This window comes from Coptis chinensis, chromosome 9, assembly GCF_015680905.1.
Source record: "Coptis chinensis isolate HL-2020 chromosome 9, ASM1568090v1, whole genome shotgun sequence".
NCBI classification, from domain to species: Eukaryota; Viridiplantae; Streptophyta; class Magnoliopsida; order Ranunculales; family Ranunculaceae; genus Coptis; species Coptis chinensis.
In genome coordinates this window covers 41322599-41334605 of record NC_141464.1, presented here as the reverse complement: position 1 = coordinate 41334605, position 12007 = coordinate 41322599, and the positions used below count along the sequence as shown (strand labels likewise).

The 12007-nt window shown below is 44.5% G+C and overlaps 1 long non-coding RNA gene across 3 annotated transcripts; it reads right to left on the bottom strand.

Moving 5' to 3' along the window:
* Positions 1 to 1040: 1040 nt before the first annotated feature.
* Positions 1041 to 2956, bottom strand: LOC147476048 (uncharacterized). Of its 3 annotated transcripts, XR_015209223.1 has the most exons (5): positions 2633 to 2956; positions 2358 to 2482; positions 1761 to 1786; positions 1519 to 1685; positions 1041 to 1334 (listed from the first exon to the last, which is right to left on the bottom strand). It is a non-coding gene; the product is annotated as an uncharacterized LOC147476048 (long non-coding RNA). The 3 variants fall into 3 exon arrangements; XR_015209225.1 differs by lacking the exons at positions 2358 to 2482; positions 2633 to 2956 and adding an exon at positions 2155 to 2349; XR_015209224.1 differs by lacking the exons at positions 1761 to 1786; positions 2633 to 2956 and having other exon boundaries at positions 2358 to 2383.
* Positions 2957 to 12007: the final 9051 nt, after the last annotated feature.

Below are 12007 nucleotides of genomic sequence, written 5' to 3'. Positions count from 1 at the left end.
TGGACCATGCTAAAAAATTAATAATTATTATATCATAATTAAGCAGTAATAAAATAATATGAATCACCGAGTTCCTTTCTAGGGGTGGGCAGTTGTTTTCCTATAGAAGTGGCTGTGTCGAGTGGTATACCAACTGTTATAGGGATCAAGCTTTCGTAGTCCTCTTTATCGAGATTGGAACTATAGAAATGGATAGCGTGTAAGGTTGCTCCTTCAGATTGAGAATGCCGCAAGTGTTGATTAGTCTCTCTTTTTGGTTCTATCTTATTATTTTCTCAGTAGATATAATTTTCCCAAGAGGGAATGTCCTATAACACTAATAACTGTTAGGACCAAATTTAATTAGTGCGATGCATGTGTTTGTTGATGAAGATAATTTATTTTTCACACAATGCCACAAAAATAATACGTAAAACAACAAGAAAGATAAATAGTACACGACACAAATTTTATTGTGGTTTGGCCCAAAAAATTGCCTACATCCACACTGATTTTTGTTAATGGTGTTTGACTTCCTGTTACAAGAGTTGAGATCCAATATTTGCTTCTCTCCTTCCTTGAGATACTTTAATACTAGATCTTGTTTATATTTGGAATACTCTTATCACAAACTATCAAGATAAGCTGTTGGGGTGTCAAAACCCGACTGGTGCTGGTCGACTAACAGACTACAACGCCATGTAATCTCATATTTTAACGAGTACACAAGCTAGCAAACTATGCTATGAATACATTAGAATAGATACTTTCGAAAGTAGCTTGTCCACACATAAAAAACAGAGGTTCATGTGTTCTTAGATTAGAAAATCCTGTATGACAACATCACCAACAACACACTAACAATGCCTAACTCGACAACTCTTGTTCTAATTTTAACATTGAAAATTATACTACATTAACGAACTTGTTAACTCAGCAAAACCTTCTAGCTAGGCACAATTGAAGCTTGGAATAATAGACTTCCCGCAAGTGTCAATCAACAACTTAATGCTCACGACCTTTTAAGTTATACCAAGCAAGTTGGCCTTAAGACCTAGAAGAGTATATAAGAGAGGCTTTCTAACACTATATTTGAACTTAGAAGTTAGAACACAATACAATATTACAGTTCATACTGTTAATAACATTCAATTATATTTTAGAAATATACAAACATAAATCGCAATGCCCAGTTTTTTCTAACATTTTAAAATTCTGATCATTTGATCGAGATTAGCACTTTCATTCTTTAATTTACACCAAGCAGCTTTTTTCTATTGATTCTCACCAGCTCTCATTGCATGTAAGAGCTTCTTGATTACCCTGTTGAGAGAACTTTTGACGCATCACTCCACCTGGTTTATGCAATAGTTTGAAGTTATGTGCTTTGTCTTTAGAACTTAATAGAAAGATAAGTTGTCACTTCACTATGATTCACACAATTGTGAAAAAAGATGTGCATATTACATGAACCAAACATCTATAACCTACTAACAACCAATTTGAAAAAAATTCAAAGAAACTTCAATAAGTTGTTACCTGCCTTGCTTCACCGGGAAATAAAAAAAGTGCTTCTAACTTTTTAAGAAGGTTCTTCTGCCACATTCCACTAATTTGAGTGGCATAAGTCAACTCTTCTTTCTACCTCTATTAACCTAGCTAGAACCCACTCCCTGCTTGGGCAGTAGAATTTATCTTCGAGCTACCTGCGTAAATTGAAATATATTATATGTTAGGTTGGTACTCATCAGTTAATGATAATGCAATTTTATGTCCCATACCTTGCCGATGAGCAGAGAATCAAACTCTGCAATAAATACCATAGTAAGAAAACTCGATCTACGATCATTCAATCAATAACGTACAGTTGCAAGGGTAAAGAAATGAATTTCAGGACCTAGCAAATGCATATTTTTTTTGGTATAATCGAAATGTATTTCAACCTTCTACTATTTTGCAAAGGAATTTTTTTTTACCGGAAGCAGATGCTAAACTCCTAAATGTGACCCATAATGAAATAATGAACAATTTTCCTAATTCCAACTCCATGCAATTAGCAAACTCATTCATGTTCATTGTCAACCCACTGTAAAAATTATATGTGCCTAATAGAAATGTAAAGATGGCGACACGCATAGTTCTTTTAGATGTGGATAAGAAGAGAAGGAACCTTACTTGAGAGTCATTAGACCCCCAAAAATAGGGTGGAAGATCTTAAGAATTACGACAATCATCTACAGGGAGTGTCCACTGGTAAATAATATAGCAGTCAAACTGATAAATAACACCGAAAAAGAAATACACTAATTCTCAAAAAAACTAAACTCAAATGCACCTAAAACCGCATACACTTGGTGGAATGAAAAATCAATAATTACCTTATCATTCAGCAATTGGCACCTTTCAAAAGCCTCAAATGCACCTAAAACCGTGATACACTTGGTGGAATGAAAAGCTAACATCAATTGGCACCTTTGAAATCAATATATAGTCGACCCCCAATCTAAAATAAAAAAAAAACATGACATCAGAAAACCACAATTTGAGCACATATTCAACAAAAAGAAAACAAGCAAACAAAATATTGATTAAAAAATATATATAACGGAACAGGTGCAGTAAAATGACAAATGATTTTGAGATTACAGAAAACCTTAAAGGTGATCTTAGAGTAATCTGTGTAGTGTTGGTCAACATTGTACCATCCATCAAGGAGCCAACTTAGAATAGTCTGTGATCTTCTATTTATTGATTTTCTTCTTATGACTCATAATTGGTCAATTATCTATTCTAATAAATTCAACAAAACCAAACTGGTGTCGTACACCGTCTAAACTTAAAGGGCAAAATTTAGAACCCAAAGATCTATCAATTCTTAAGTAAACCAAAAAATTATGAAACCCCCAAACACTTGCATTTGTTTATGAATATGAGAAATATGAGAAAAAAGAGAAAAAAGGACCACTTCATACAAAATATGCAACCCAATCAAATAAACGGACTCTATCCCTATTAGTGTATGCAGTATCATGATGTATAGAAAACGACTTTTTTTATAGTGATTAGCAAAAATACCTTTGTATAGTACGTAGCTTATGAAGTAGTTCTGAAGTACTGAATCATACTTTTATATACAGTAGTTTTGCAGTTTGTATTTATTGATTAAAAAGCGGCTAAGGAAAGACTGAGGTCATTCATAGTTCCTTATTGTGTGGGTGATGAATAAAACTACCTGCATAACAATCTATATACAAAGTTAGGATGTTTGTGTGGAATACGCATCATACCAGGGACTGAAGTAAACAACACTTGATTGAAAAAGGCATTTTCGGTGAGCAACTACTGGAAAGTACTTAGGTTCCTTATAATATGCAGTGAGACAACAATTTCTAACTTGGGTAAAGAGTAATGAAGAAAGCTGCAGAAAGTGATTAAGCCGTCAAAGAAGAAGAACCGCACTGTAAAGGAGCGTTTTGATCTTCTCCTAATTACAATAAGGATGAACGGGAAGGGTTTGGATTTTGGATATGACCGAGGAGGTCATTTGTGAAGCGAACCGCCTCACATTATCTTCTCTCGATTTTCCTTTTTCTGGGGAGAGAAGAATCAGGTCTGACGTAGTTCCAGTAGGTGGTATTTATAGGATTCTGGGGGTGGAGATCCTTGGACACGTGTACCTTTTTGTGTACAAATGTAGGGTAGAGATCGTGAATGAGTCTTTGGAGTGGTTTTGGTGTAAGTCGTGCTCGATTGGGAGTTGGCGGTAGTCCCTATTTCCGGTGGTGGGACATACAAATAAGATTTTGGCAATGATTATATCTGGTGGGGCGCGTTCTGTCTCTGGCAAAGTGTTCGTACTGAGGTCTCTTTGTTCGTACCACCTACTTGTAAGGAGTCGCTCGTAGATCGGTCTTGGAGGTCGATGCGTTGAGGTCGCTTATGCTTCATCTGCAATGTTCCTTAGTGGGGATATTGCTCCCCTACACAGCCCCCTCTCAGTAGAATGGCTGGGTTCATGCAGGCGATCTGCTGAGAGAAGACTCAACACTTGGGTGAAGCATGAGCGAGCTATGGAGATCGTTCTGTTTGGGATGCCGCTGAGTTGGAAACTTGTAGCAAGGTGGTTTTGGCGGGAAAGAAAAATTGTGCGTGTTGCTGGCACGTGACAGAATCATAGCAGTTGGAAAGGAGTCGTGTCCCCGCGGTATTCGGAAGTCAGGAAAAGACAGTTCCTTGGACACGTGTGTGGGCTATATCATAGGCCGTAATCATAACTTCTTGGGAACCGAGCAGCGGTTGTGCAAAATCAAAATTGAGGCAACCAAAAAGGCATTTCCAGGCTTCTTCTTCCGCAAAAACGCAAGCGAGGGCTTTGCAGGTGAGTGCTTCTGTTGCTGTTTGCTTTTCATTTTCGCTTTGCTTTCTTCTCGTTCCAGTAGGGTTTGTTAAGTTGGTAGGTCAGTGTTAGGTTATAGGGTTTAGGGTTTGGTGATTCGAGAATAAGGTGATATTACAATGTCGGATTCTGATGACACTCGTTAGGAAGAATGCGGGAGGTTTCATCGAGCTGTGGAGAGTATGAAGAAGAGAATGAGGATTCGTTGAGCGGCGGTGATGGTCGGATTGTAGTGGAAGAAGAAGTTAGGGTAGAGGAGGTTAATAGCCGATCTGGGTCAGAGGATGAGGTGGCTAGTACGTCTGGTCGAGGAGAGATGACGCCGCCCAGTGTGGTGACCTACCCTAAGATTTTGTAGATCGGTGGGGGTCGCTAGCTTTCGTTTCGAGCTGCGAGCAGCGTATGGGATTAATGTGCCTGACCTGGAAATATACGAACCTAGGTTGAGTGAAAATGTTCGTAGTGAGGGGTACAAGCCTCCGAATGGTGGAGTAATCATATGTGAAGGTCAGCTGAGAGCGTTCATGCAGCTACCGTTCTCGAAATTGGTTTGTGACTTCTTGAGTCATTGTGGGAAGTCTCCATGTCAGTTCGTTGGAAACACCTGGCGACTATTTAAGGTGTTCAATCTGTTGAATGCGAGTGGGGAATTCCACATAGGTGTGTCTGACATAATAGAGCATTACGTAATGAGGCGGTCTGGTAATCTGAACTTTAGCTTGCAAACCATGCCGAGCGCAGCGTTTCTGCGTGCTTGATGGTGTAAGCAATGAGGCACGGACGAGGAGGCCGTTGTTGCTAGTGGGCAACCTCTTGTGTGCTAGTGGATGTAGTTTGCGAAGTAGGATGTGTAGTCTAGCGGTGGGTAGGCTTGTCTTCCTCTTGTTGTTTTAGTGGGTGAGCCTTTGCTCCTCTAACCGGTTCATCTCTTTGTTTTGTTTTGCGGATGTTCCAATGCGGACTCGAACCGATCGTAGGGAGATAGAAAGGTTCGCGACGGTTGAGTCGGGAACAAAAGCGAGCTAACTTCGAGTTTGCTCATTTCTTTGAGGAAAAAGGAGGTGCTGCGATTCGGGAGAAGAGAAAGGTGCAAAAGGAGCGAGCTCTAAGTCGAACGAAGCGAAGGGTGATGGAGAAGCGTACAAGTGATCTGATAACACGGGAGGACCGAGACCGGGCGCGTGGCGTCTCGAGGCGGCGTCCTGTTGTGGAGGCTGCGGGGGCTGGTAGCTCGAGCTTTCATCCCGGAGGACTGACCATTGATGCTCCTGTGGAGTTGGAGACTGTAGCTTTCGCTGCTCCTCCCAGGGGTAGGTCGGAGAAGAGGAGAGCTGAAGTGGCTGAGCCAGAGGGAGCTCGAATGGCTAAAGTGGTGCGACATGCCCTGGGGGAGGGCTCGAGTGGAGGAGGTGGGGCTAGCGGTGGCGGTGGAATCGGGCGGCGTCTGGCGTGTCATGGACTTGGCCACCTTCGGTGCGGGATCTAGTCCGCCTCGTCGAGGACGGGAACCCGATCCGCTAGTGACAATGAAGGCTCCCGTAAAAGCGCAGTGAAAAAGCCGGTGGGTGGCGATGAGTGGAGGCCCAATTTGTGTACCAGACGAAAGCACGCTGAGGCGAATCGCGGAAGCGCACCGATCGCGGCTTCAGTCGAGTAAAGGTAGCGGCTTTGTTTCTTTGGAAACGTCATCGCCACGGATGGGAACCGCAAGGAATTGGATGAGAAGGGATTGGCGGATACCATACGTCCGGATGGAAAATCGTGCAATGTGCAGTGCGTAGAATTATCGTCCGTTAGTATAGCATGTTAACCTATGTTCGTTGCTTTGATCTGTTTGCATGTGTGCATTGTTGTAGCTTGTCGGCTTCCAAAAGTTGAAAGAGATTTGCGCAGTTATTTGAAACAGATAGGAGTCATCTTTGAAGTTGATGGAAGAGCTGAAAAACGCGTGACGCGGCCAAGATGGGCGTGATGAGCTTCGAGGTCCGCGCGGAAGGCACATGAAGCTCGACTCTGTCGAAGATGCCGAAAGACACACCGAAGGCGAAGATCTGAAGCGAAGCTAGAAGGGAGCGAAGGTAGCGTTCGTCGCATGGCTGTGGAAATGGGAGGTTTGAGCGATTATGTCCTCCATCTGTAAGAAAGTTGCTCGGGGCGCTACTAAAAGGCGTCTGACGATCGGGATCTTGACCACGGAGATCCGGAAATGGATTACAAAGCTTTGAAGGAGGAACACGACGCCCGACGCCCCGTCCATTACCGCGATGGAGCAGTACGAGGAGGCGTTGGTGGGGCGATTAGGTCCTCCTTGATCATGCCGAAAACCGTGGTGTCGGAAATTTGGGGCTGTTACTTTTGATGATCTTGTTGATGAGTTTAGAACTGGGCCGGGATATCGATCGAAGTGGAAGGGAGGGCTTTCTTGAGGTTGATGAAGCGTTTGAACTGTGGCGAATCGATTGTGTGGTGCCCATGGAGGGCGAAATTTGTGAATTTATTTTTGTTTCTTACCCGGCTTATATCTTTGTGATACAATAGAACTGGTTTTCTGGGGTAACACAGGCGGTTCGCCTTTGTTGTGTTTGTGTCTTGTAATCTTGAACAAGTGGGTGTTACTTGGCGATTCGGGGTAGCCGAATGTTGTTGTTAATTGTGGGGCGGGTTGGATTTCACGGTAATCAAAGAACTTCGGCTCAACATTGAGCTGTATGAAAAAGCTATTAAACCAGGTCTTCCTTTGTTTGCATGCGATGGTAGATAGGTGTTTTGTGTGTGTATGTCTGAGTCGTTTGCTCACTCATAGTTATGTAGGATTATCGACTTAGAATGGGCGTGGTAGGCCCATTGTGGTGACGACCTCCTTACTTATGATTGGTAAAATGGGAGGAGCGTCCTGTTGTTGGAGTGCTTTAGATTGCGAAGTCGTTATTAACGCGTGAGCATCGAATCATTTGAGTTTGGCCCGAGATGCAGGTCGAATTGCTCGGTATTCAGTGCCGCCAACTGCAGTGTTCCCTTGCGTGCATGACACGTGTAAGGAGATAAGCGGTTCATGGGACATAATGATGGCGGGCAGATGGCGTTTGGCGTCTCAAGGTGATAATGAGGCACTTAGGAAAAGACGTTTCCTAAGGAATATAAACCGCTTCTCGAATATCATAAAGGGGTTCTATCATTGTTGTGCCTAAGCTTCCCCTCATCATCTTTGCTCTGCTCTCTCTTTTGTGGCTTTACGGGCATTTCTTTGCTTCATCAGTATGTGGTTTCTTATCCTGGCGTGTTATTACGTTTGAGAAATACCTAGAGTAAGCTTTAAGCGGAAGCGCCGTAACTTTCTTTGCTAGGTTAGGATGGCTGGCTAGATGTCGATGCGTTTGGAGAGAAACGTCCCACTATCAATGGAGGAAATGGAGTTTGAGCCTCATGTTCATGGCGATCGGAAAGAGAAAGGTTGCAGATGGAGAAAGCGAAGGGTCATAAGCGACCGAGGAGAGATAGTAAAGCCCTATGGCGGCATTGTATTCAGTCGCCAGTGTGGAAGTGAAACAACTTGGTCGTTAAATTTGGCGCGAACGAGTTGGGGCAAAGGTCGCCCGATTCTGTGAGAGTTCGGCCCCGCCATGTAAGGATGTGGGGGCGGAATTCTACTACACGGGAAGGCGGGGAAGAAGCGGATGGTGAAAGCCTTCGGTTGTAGCTTCCACTCGGCTCCCATGCGACTAAGCGTTGAAAGGGATTGTGCTAGATGGTGATAAAGCGAGAGGTTGAGGGCGAGGACATGGGGACACCTCTGGGGCGGCGATGGATATGGCGCTTGTTTGGTGAGTTCGATAGCTTAAAGTTGTTAAAAACCGACTTTCGGTGGAGTCCGGTGTTCTAAGCGTGTTCATGCGGTTTCTTGCGGGGTATGATGAAAATTTGAAAGATCTTTGTCAGCGTTCGAGACTAGTGGTAACCCATACGTGGAACTAGGGTTGATGCGAGCTGCGTGGGGGTGGACAAGAAGAAACTAGAAGTGATGTCCACCAAGTACGAAGGTAACGCTTGGCCGGCTTATTTATCTTGGTAGCGGATATGATCGAATGGAAAGGGAATTGGCGGTTGTATTTGCTTATGCGAAGAAATGTCGAGGAAGGTAAAAGGCGAAGCGAAGAAGGCGATATCTTGAAGCATGTATCGCCTATGCGCCGCTATTTGGACGAAAAGTATGACTTATTTGAGGAAAGCGATTGCAGCGAGGAAGAAAAGCCTGAAATCGTGTGATCTTTGAGGGTCATTTCGGCATCTTGCTTCGACTAAGCGACCCGGAAGACAAGCATGTCATTGCGAGAATTGATAAGGTGATCGTCATCGACTCGTTAGTCTTAAGTTGTGAGTGTAGTCTACATTTTCTCTCTTATCGAGAGCAAACAATAGAGTCGTGTTTTCGGGCTTGCACGAAGCAGTTCGGCATTTTCGTTGGAGAACTGGTTTCCACCGAAAGTGGCGGTTCAATACTTGGTGAATTTTGTAATGATCATCGATCTGGATTTTCTGGGTAATCCGCCAGTCGGTGGATGTAATTTTATGATGACGTATGGTCCTATAATGTTATTTTGGATGTGTATGCATACATGTACATTTGTGTATTAACCGGCATCGACTTCGGGTTCTAGAAATATCGTCCTGTTATGTAGTCAACCCTAGAAATATAGGTCGTTGATGGGACAGGAACTGGATGGGTTACGGTGCCTGTGAGCTCCGGAGAGCGTTTGCTCGAGAGAGCTGTATGCTCGCGGAAAGTGTTTTCGTGTAGTCGATCCTAGAAATATAGGTCCTCGACGTAACAAGAATTGGAGAGGCTATGTAGCCAGTGAGCTCCTGAGAGCTGTCTGCTCGCTGAGAGCGTTCTCGTGTAGTCGATCCTAGAAATATAGGTCCTCGACGTAACAAGAATTGGAGAGGCTATGTAGCCATTGAGCTCCGAGAGCATGTGTTTCATGAGAGGCGTTCTCGTGTAGTCGATCCTAGAAATGTAGGTCCTCGGCGTAACAAGAATTGGAGAGGCTATGTAGCCATTGAGCTCCAGAGAGCTGTGTGCTCGCGGAGAGCGTTCTCGTGTAGTCGATCCTAGAAATATAGGTCCTCGGCGTAACAAGAATGGAGAGGCTATGTAGCCATTGAGCTCGAAATTTTGTGTGCTTTCTTGAGAGGCGTTCTCGTGTAGTCGATCCTAGAAATATAGGTCCTCGGCGTAACAAGAATTGGAGAGGCTATGTAGCCATTGAGCTCTCGAGAGTCGTATTTCGTGGAGGCGTTCTCATTGGTAGAATATCTTTAAATGGCCGAGGCGGGCGAGCCAAGTAAAACGTGTTGAGCGTCTATGCTTTGTAAACTGGTTGACTTGCCAATACAAATAAAGATAGTAACTTGTATTAAATAACACAGGAAACTTATTTAACATTAATGTGAACCAAAACATGTACAACATGGATGGCTTTGATAAAAAAAAATTCCAGAAGATAAGTATTCCAAGGTCGAGGCAACATCTTCCCCTCTTGGGTTCTTATCCAGTATGCTCCATTGCCGACGACGCGTTCCACGATGTAGGGGCCTTCCCATGTGGGTGCTAACTTGGAATCGTCCTGCGTCTTTTTGAGCACTAGGTCTCCAGGTTGAAAAGACCTAGGATGAACTCGCTTATTGTAGGAGTTCTTCAGAGTTTGCTGGTAAGATGCGACTCTGACGGCAGCTAAGTCTCGCTTTTCTTCCAACAGGTCGACGTCTCGTGATAACACGGAGTCGTTATGCCCTGACTCAACAAGTTCTGATCGAGTTGTAGTGACGGTCAGCTCGGTGGGAATTACGGCTTCTGTGCCATAACATAAGGAGAATGGCGACTCGCCGGTACTGGAGCGAGCTGTGGTGCGGTGAGCCCATAGAATGTTTTCCAACTGGTTTGGCCATTGGCTCTTATTCTTTTCAATCTTTTTCTTCAAATTTTCCAAGATTGCTTTGTTATCGGCCGCCTCGCAGCGTTACTCACGGCGTCATTTGCGGAGTAGAGAACAGCATGAATGATCTTCCACTTGGCTAGGAACTCTTTAAGCGTTCGGCCTTTGAATTGAGGCCCATTGTCCATTACTAATGTATGTGGTAAAACCGAATCGGTGATAATGTGAGTCGGATGAAGTTTCGGACATGGGACTCTTTGGCGTGTCTTGAGGAATGGCCTCGACCCACTTGGTGAAGTAGTCGGTTGCAGCTAGGACAAAGCGGAAGCCGGTATTCTTACGTGGGATGAATGGTCCCATGATGTCCATGCCCCACATGTGAAATGGCCCGCGGGATCGCTATCTTTGTCGGTTAAGCGGCGGTTGGATGATATTGTGGCGAGCGTTTGGCATTTGAGACATTTGAGGGCGTATGCTTTAGCATCGATCCGCATCGGGGCGAAATATCCTTGAGAGATGGCCTTGTGAGCTAATAAGCGGCCGCCCGGCGTGATTTCCCATTTCCGCCTTCGTGGATTTCGCAAAAATCAATTGACCACGATTGCGGGGTAATGCATCGTAAAGTGTGGGCCACCGGCGGATTTCTGAATAGCTTGTTTTGGACTAAACAATAGCGCCGAGCTTGATAAGAGACACGCTGGCCTTGATGCGCTCCTCGGGGGCGTGCCGTCTTTGAATATAATCGATGATGGGCTGCATCCATGTTTGGCTCAACCGACCGGGCTGGAGAGAGGAAATAGGTCGCTTATCATCAAGGTGTAGTTGGCGACTTGGTATGCAGTCGGTCGGCGACTTCTATGAGAACTTGTCGGGAGCAGCTCGGGTGCAGGTAGCCAAATAAGCTAAAACTGTCTGCGTGGCGGTTCTCCTCACGCAAGAAATGATGTATATGTACCTGCGTAAAAAGAAGGCAATAACCGATGAAGCGACACGAAGATACTTGGAAAGGTTACCGCCGTGGGTAGTGTACTCTTTTGCAACTTTGGCGAGCGACCGATTCGCGAGTCACTAAAGACTTGGAGCTCTTCGACACCGAAGGCCTGCGGCCATCCTTAGTCCCACAATTAAGTGCCAGATTCCGGCTTCATTGTTGGAAGTTGCAAAATCAATGCGGTGACTTTTCAATCATATTTCCGTCGGGGAAACTAAGGCGACTCGATGCCGCTTCCACGAGATTACTTTCGAACCATCCACAAAAGAGAGACCGAGGCGATTTGACTCCGTTTTTGTGTGCGGGGCTCGGTTTCTTGTTCCCGGTTAGGGTCCTCATTTGGGAAATCTGCTAGGAAATCGCATGACGACGACCTTTCGAGAAGTGCGGGGGCCGAACTCTATGTGGTGTTCTCCGAAGTTCTTCGCCCAAACCGCCATTCGGTAGTCTTGTTTTCTTTGTGAAGGACTTTCTTCAATGGAAGGTCGGTAAGAACTTTGATTTGATGTGCTTGAAAAGTACGGCTGAACTTCCGTGCGGAATACAACAAAAGCAAGTACGGCTCGTTCGAGGGAAGGAATAATTCTTTTAAATTTGGCGTGAGTGTCTTACATTCGTGAAGTAGATCGGCTTCTCTGAATTGTTCTCCTCTTTAAAGAGAACCGAGCCGATGCGAAATCGGAGACGGCGGATAAAGCCCGATGTCTC